Raw genomic sequence first — 8,105 nt, 5'->3', positions numbered from 1 at the left:
CGCTCCTGGAGTCCAAATAATGCATTTTAAGTTTGGTGTCCATAAGAAGCCCCTAATGTCCACCATTACCTCCATGAAAAGAAGAGCAATTCAAAGTGTTGAAGCATCCATCACTCCACAGCTTCAGTTTTATTCCGTTTTATTAATACATGTATACTCTTTACAATTTCAAGTGTATTTCCAGCTGCAGCTATAAAAAGGATTTGAGTCTTTGCTTCACCTTTTTAAGTACTTCAATTCACGAAATATTCCAAATGTTACCGCATTATACTTTTAAGGGATAAACTCAAGTCACCAAGCAGGCGACTCTTCTTTTCAGTCATTCCAAAAATGCAAAACAAAATAGAAAAAAAACCCCAGCATGGATCAGTGATACGATGACTTTTGTTCTTGTTTAACTTTAAGCTACTCCAAAGCTTTACTTCAGGTCACAAATAGACATTTTCAAAATATCCTGACAGGTAACACAGCAGGAGGCAGAGAAAATGTAAAAGAATGGGACGGATGCTGACACACGCACTGCAGAATGAGCCTGAAATTGTTCACGCACTGCGGCGCGAGTGACAACTCAATGTAGATTGTCTTTTTTATTTCAAATAGCGGAAGCAACTAATTTCATTGACGTGTATTGAAGCTCAGAGAAGAGAGTCCAATATTTTGTGTGCGACGAGATGTGGTGACTTTTATTTGTGCAAAGAGGGGGATATTCCAGTTTTCCTGGACTCACTTATTTCAAAGGTTTTGTTCATTTGCAGCCTGAAAAATTTGTTTAAAAAAGCAGTTCAATAGTGTTGCTCAAGTTGGACTTTTGTATTTCCCATGAGGAAGTTTGTGTACTGCTTGGCAATGTTTTCGCAGAGTTATGCTGCATTGACAGTCAATCAATCAATCTTTATTTCTACAGCGCTTTTCGCAGATGAAATCACAAAGTGCTTCACAATAAAATGCAGAATAAACTAAAATGAAATTAATTAAAACACAAAGGCTAAGATGAACATAAAAAATGACAATAAAAGAAATGTATACACAAAAACAAACAATTAAAATGAAAAACAAGTTGCTCAATAAACTAAAAGCTTGTTTAAATAGAAAGGTTTTCACCTTACTTTTAAGAGTCAGCACTATTGGCCAGATGCAGAACAGGAGGTAGAGCATTCCACAGTCGAGGGGCAATGGATTGGAAAGCATGATCTCCTCTAGTTTTATTTTAAGATATGTTCTTGGAACGGATTAAAGGTTCTGATGTGAGGGCCGACGTAAACGAGCTGAGGAATAAGGTATTGAAAGATCACAAATGTAATTTGGAGCTCGTTGTGAAAAGCTCTAAAAGTCAGATCTAAAATTTTAAAACCAATGCATTGTCTGACTGGCAGCCAGTGCAGAGAGGATAATGCTGGTGTAATGTGTCGCCTTCTACAAGCACCAGTTAAAAGCCTGGCTGCTGCATTCCGCACAATCTGCAGATGTTTAAGGAGCTTGTTATAACATGTAAAAAGAGAGTTAGAATAATCAAGGTCTTAAAGAGATAAAAGAATGTAAAATCATCTCCAAATCAGTGCGAAACAATGTTCCCCAGAGGATAAAAGCAATCTTTGCTCTATTCTCTTGAATGACTCTCCAAGGAGAGTGATGAGGGGAACAACACCGCCAGGTTTCTGATGCTCAACTGGATTTAAGAGCTCAGGGACCCGAGGTGTTTTTTTGTTTTTTTACGAAATAGATTCTTTTCATCTGAGGCGAAGAGCAGCTTCTCTGTTTTTGAGGAGTTCAGTTCCACTTAGTTTTTGGCAAGGCTTTTTTTGATGGCATCCAAACAATCAAGTAAATTTGCTAATCCACCTAACTGACTCATAAAAGGAACAGTAGCACTGAACATCATCTGCATACAAGTGGTAGGACACATTTTTAAAAAGACTTGCATTGATGGTACCATTTCTGCCAAAATGGAAAGCATTTCTTTGTGAAAGACACGTTTATGGTGAGGTGGAGGACGTGATAATGGCGTAATTGTCCAGGACAGGAGTGTTGAAACTTGATTGTGTGTCAAAATCCCAAATACCTCCCTTCCCTTCAGCCGTGACTGAAGCGGTGTGCACATTAAAGCCAGTTGTTTTTGGGAGCTGCTGTGGAGTCCCTTGGACACATAGGGCCAAGCTTTTGTTCCTGACTGCTCACTGTCACAGACAATGTCTGTATCAACTTTCAAGAACTTTTGCCAAAGAGTCTTTAAAAAAACTGGTCAAACATCACATATAGGTTTTTTTGAAGACTGAGTTTGAACGATAAAATTCCCTTCAATGTAGGTTTTGCGAAAGATAACACCACCAAACAGCCAACATCCTTATTTCTGCTGCCACTGATGGAGCTTCGACTCAACAGTAATAGGACCCTCAACCAACCAAGGGTTGGCTAACTGACTCAGCTCCATAAGCCCCAAGCTAAGTATTTTTGTCCTATATTCATTCTGATCAAATCTGTCCACCCATCTTTGTTTCTGATAACGCTACTGAAACAACATTTGAATCAAGTACTGATGGAACTAAAAGGAGACCAAGCAGAGCTCTAGTCGAGCATTGCTGGGACCCAAGGTGATAAATGAATGAATGATAATGAAAAAAATTTGTATACGTTTTAAGTTTTCTAGTAATAATGTCAGATGAAGCGTTCCAAACCAAAATGAACGAGCCCTCTAGCGTATCTCTCCGTTGCCTGGTGTTGGGAGGAGGAGCGGGGTGATGATTGACAGGAAAGGGGGAAAAGGACGCGTTTTACACCGTCATAAAAAAAGCCAGGCATGAAGTACTGGAGTGAAGTTTTTCTTGTTACACCCTTTTAGACACATTTGAGGGATATTGGCCAAGACTTTTAATAGTGTTAAAAGCATGTTAAAAATTATGTCACAATACCTTTAAGTAACTGCTGTGGCTTTTGGGTCCACTGTATTAGTATTAGCTGTTGCTACCGAAACATTGGAAATAACCACTGCTAAAGCGGATGGCCTGTTGTGGTGGTCTGTTGGTACTAGGGCTGTAATCAACCAAAGAAATTCTTGGTTGATTGAAGACCTCAAATTTCAACTAAAATGGGACTAATTGAGTACTTTTTGTTTTGGGATGGTCATTGTCTGGATTTGCTTAATAATTAGTTTTTGATCTTTTTGCACTGAAATTAATTACACACTACAGCCTGTTGAAATTAAGAAGAGCAATATTATTTATATAAAACAATTGTTTTGTCGTGTTTTACTAATTGACCGACACTACTATTCTGCCCTGAACATGGTAACGGCGAGTATTTTATTTTCTGGTTCAACAGTGGGACTAAGCCATATCTTGATTTGGCTTAGTCCCACTTGATGAAGAAAAACCGGACCTTCACCTTCTAGTTTACAATCTATCCTCTCTAGCCAGTGGTTTGGGTTAATCTAAAATAGCAAAAACAATGGGATGTCCAAAGATAGACCTTTACCTGTGAAAGAGATGTGCTCTGAAAACACCCCCTTGGGAACTTGGTACTTTCCTCCCAATTAAATTAAATCCGAATTTTAGTCGAGCCAGGCGCGTCGACTAATAAATAGACCAGTGGACTGAGAGATTGCAGCCCAGTTAGTACCATTAACAGCACAATAATATGTACTTCCTTTAAAATAAGGATGACCATGCTCTTGTTGGGCCACCGTCATGTGATCATGTGAACTCTGAACTCTTAGGAACGTTTGTGATTAGGTGAAAAACGACTTTAAAGCTGTCTGAATCCTCAGTCTGTGAACCAGCTTTAAGTTTCACCTAAAATGGCTGCAAAGAAAAGACTACAAAGCCCAGCGGGCTTGTAGGTGTGAACAAAGGGCGGCGCCTGAAACGGCACGCGTCCAGGAAACCGCAATCGGCCGGCGGGCATTGATGACGTCACCATAGCCCGGCGCTTAAGAGCGATGGGACCCCGAAAATCGCTCTCTTCTCACTGCCACCACTTCTCTTCACACACCAGCCCATCGGGACCACGGCCCCCCCCCTCCCCAGTCGGGGGGGGGGACACGCAAGACGTGCCCAGATCAGGATTAACCTGGGGATCCGTAACGACCAGCTGTGGCCCCGGAGCGCTGCGCGTTCCCGGCTCCCTCTCTCCTACTAACTTTCTTTTCTCTGCTCTGAGTCCTTTTCGCCAGGAGGACCCCATCCTCCGGCCAGCGTGCCCATACCAGCCTGAGAAGCTTGATCCACCTGGGTCCTTGACGCCCACGCGCCTCTGTGATGAAACGGGAGCTGCACTTTCTTATAGTGGACCGACCCGCGCGCCTTGAGGCCGCGTGAGAGGCTCCGTGATCAGGAGAGATCGCCCGGCTGTTGCACGCTGCAAAACTGTCTCTCTATTTCAGAGTTAGGAGCAGAAGAGGGACTGAGAGGCCGCTCGCTACCGGAAAATGCCCGGCAGGAGCGATGAGCTGTGAGATCACCGCCTGATAGAGCTGAACCGAGCTGAACCGAGCTGAGGGGTCTCCCAACGCCTTCAGGGCCCTTCCAGACCCGGAGCCAAGGGAGGCGTGAGGTTCTGTGTTGTTGGGCAATCAGTCAGTTAATTTAGAGCGGTTTAAAGTTAAATTGTGCTTAATGTAACTTTGTATGCATATTACTGTGTAACGCGCCGACGGTTGCGGCGCCGGTGAAGTGATTCCTCACAGCTGCCGGTGCGATCTACCGGCAGTGCTGTTTGTTTGTTTATTTTTGAGGCGACCGTTCTTTGTTAGACCCGCGTGGCGCCATTTCGCCAGTTATTCGTGGGTTGAACACCGTGTCCGCCATTTCTCTTTTGTTGCACGTGGCTTGACGCTGTTTTGAGACACACATTGTTTTTCCTTTATGTAGTTAACGTTTTATTGTTCTTTTTCTTTATAGTTAGTGTATTGTGTTTTTCTATGTAGTGAGCCATCGGAATTTATCCAAGGTGTCGTTTTTTCACCTGCTTGACACCTAATGTAAATAAATTCTGATTGATTTAAATGAGAGAAGTTGTTTGTGTTTGTTTTGCACATATTTTGTAACAATTGCTGGTTTGCCAGGGTCCGTGCCGAACTCGCTGCCGCCTTTAACTAGTTATTCTGTAGAATAATTCATACTTTGAGATTGATTCTGTTGTTAAAGTTATCATTTTTCTGATGAGATCAGGTGGAGCCCCATTTTGATTAACTCATTTTGATAATTCAATTTGATAGATAATCTACTTTATTAATTATTAATAATTGTTGAAGGACAATTATTAATAACTCTTGATAACATGAAAAAGCCTCCTGCTGGTGGCACAACACTCTGCAAGGTCTTTATTCACCGCTCAGAAGTCAAATCAAAACTCTCATAAGTTGCTAAAGTGATGACAGGTAGCTAAAGTTTGACCCTTGTACCATTGTCGTGAATGTGAAATCTAGCTACGGAGACCAAAACTGTTTTCTGAGTAGGGTGTTCAATATAATTCATTTATCCTGCAAAGTTGGACATTTTATGGTAGGGTCAGTAGATTGATTTGCTTTTTGAACCAACCTTTGCTGGTCATTCAAGGAGCTGAAATTTTTATCCATTACCTGGTTTGCTTCAGACTAGCTAGCTGGATGTAGTCCAATGATTTGTTTTGTTTGTTTTACCCATGGAAGCCACCCTAAAATTAAAAAACGCTAAGTCCTGGCATGAAAAAAGAAACAAAAACAAAAACAATATTTTCCTAATGCAAATCCTTACAGACACAACTGGGCTTTGCACCTCTGGAGCTCAGGCGCTACATGTTTAACGTCACTTTTATATTGGGGTTTTCAATTGACTAGTGAATATTTGATGTGGTGACTTACATTTGAGCAGAAATGTAATGGTCATATGATGTTGCTGTTAATTATGGTTGTTAAAATAAGGTCTCTGGTCCAGTATCACATTTCACTGACAAATAGCAAGCCGCAAATCTTAAAAAAAAAAACAGAAAAAGATTATGTTTCATGGGTAAGCACTTGAAGTTTATTTTACTAGAGGCATGAAAAACACACAAAAAAGTTGTATTTGCATTCTCACGTTCTTGCTCAGACAGATGGAACTGGAACAGTTGCAGAGTAATGCGACCAGACACCTTGCTACTATACATCAAAGAAATAAGGAACAAACTGTTTGGATGACTACACTTGCTGAACATACTCATCATTATTGTGATCTTTTCACCAGCAGCATGTTTTTGATGCACAACTGGCTGTCAGTAACATTGGGGGCTGTTTTGCATTCATTCCTGCATGAATTGGTGTCAAAAAGCCTCGGAGGCTTCTAAATCCTTCCACATCAAAATAGGACACGTTTCCCATAAATTACAATGGTGTACTTGCATAATTACTGCGGCCCCCGTGTTACATAAACAATTTGATGAGACTGGAGTGCATATGTAAAAGGTATGACTTTATTGTACACTGTGAGAAGTGTTTTTAGAGTGTCCCTGATGATCTTGCACTCATCTCACTTGGATTACACCACACACATTAACCAGAGCTCTTGACTAAGGGAAAGTGAGAGAAAAACATTTAGTTTTTTTCCCTCTAATGGAACTTTTTTGTTTTGCCTTTTAATGTAGCACCATTTCTATTTTGCAGTGACAACCAAATCTTTTTTTAGGGACTACAGTACCTCATATGAGTTTCCAAGTCAAGCTGTAAGCATATTATACATGGTGATGTGCAAGCACCACAGACTACTGTTTGGTTGGAAAAATAATCTTCTTTTGTGCGTTTATCCAGGTCTCTGAAGCGACGCTCAAGTTCTGCAAACACCTAAACGCTTCTTTGCTGTGTGAAGCCATATATTACAATTCTGTGAGCATGCATTGCAACCTTTAAGTCACAGATGTCTTTAGAGTTGTAAATTAAGTGCAGAAGTTAGGAATCCATGAGCAAGTTTATTGTCATTTTGCCAGACAAATCACAATTTTCTTTAACTTCAGACCTACATATATAAAATAAAAACAACTCTGAAAAGGTTACATGTCTAACCCTAACGCAGAATGAGAGCTGGATGGACCCGCCCACCTTGAGACCACCTTTTTGGCTCTTTTATGGCGGGGTTATGGCAGATGCGGTACACACGGTGATAGTGCATCATGAATTTAGCCTCTATGCCATAAAGCATAATGATCAGATATTTTTAGCTGATAAACATGTAGAAACGAATCAGTTTTACACAGAGACTTAAAGCAGGAAGTCCAGATCAACAGAAGAGCCACAATAAGACGGTGACGTGTGTGTGTGGCTGAACCACGCAGTGAGAAACCTTCATCTTTCATAGAGCTCAAAATCTCTGACAGCGCAAAACCTTCAGGCTTCAACAAAAGCTCCGGTTAGATTTCCCGTTTAATTAACTGTTACTATATTACTGTAATCGTATTCAAAAACATATATTGTTATACTGGGTGAAATGGTCCTTCCATCCTGAGAGTAGCCAGTGAATAATGTGTTCAGAAAAAGGAAAGAAAAATATCCGACCTCTCTGACAGCTTTAATCCTGTAAAAACTCTGACCAATCTGTTTTTTGCGCACCGAGTGGCACGGATTGGTCAGAGGACCAGAGGATTGGCAGGGGGGAAAGAACCAACCAGATGCCTTCATTTTAAGTCCCGCCCACGCCCCCCTCTGTCCCATGCGCGCACTCGTCACGTCGAAAATCTTGCCGGAAAACTTCACACACTCGAGTCAAGTTTGCTGAAGAATGGCGCAGAAAACGAGAAAACGCAGCCAAAAATACCTCCAGCGTTACTTGTAACGGCTCGCCCTGCTAAAAAGGCTAAAAAAAGAAAGCCAAAGTGCGATTCTGCGGCGCAGGTTGTCTGCTACTGGGGGTCTGCCACGGAACCCCAGTATGGGGGTCCGTGGGGATGGAGGCGTCTCCATCCCGGCGAGGGCGGAGAGCGCCGGTGCGGGTGGCGGTGTGCTGCGGTGCTGTGCAGGCTCTGCAGCCACGGCTACGCCGTAGGGTACGGCGTAGCCTACGGCGTAGGGTACGGCGTAGCCTACGGGGTAGGGTACGCGGCGACGCGCACCATTCTGCGTTGGTGTAACGCGGAACCATAAATCAGCCTTCAGTGTGTGCTCTGTG

Source organism: Cololabis saira, chromosome 22 (genome assembly GCF_033807715.1).
Source record: "Cololabis saira isolate AMF1-May2022 chromosome 22, fColSai1.1, whole genome shotgun sequence".
In the NCBI taxonomy this organism is placed as follows: domain Eukaryota; kingdom Metazoa; phylum Chordata; class Actinopteri; order Beloniformes; family Belonidae; genus Cololabis; species Cololabis saira.
The sequence above is the reverse complement of the archived record's forward strand: the minus strand, read 5'-3'. Positions refer to the sequence as shown.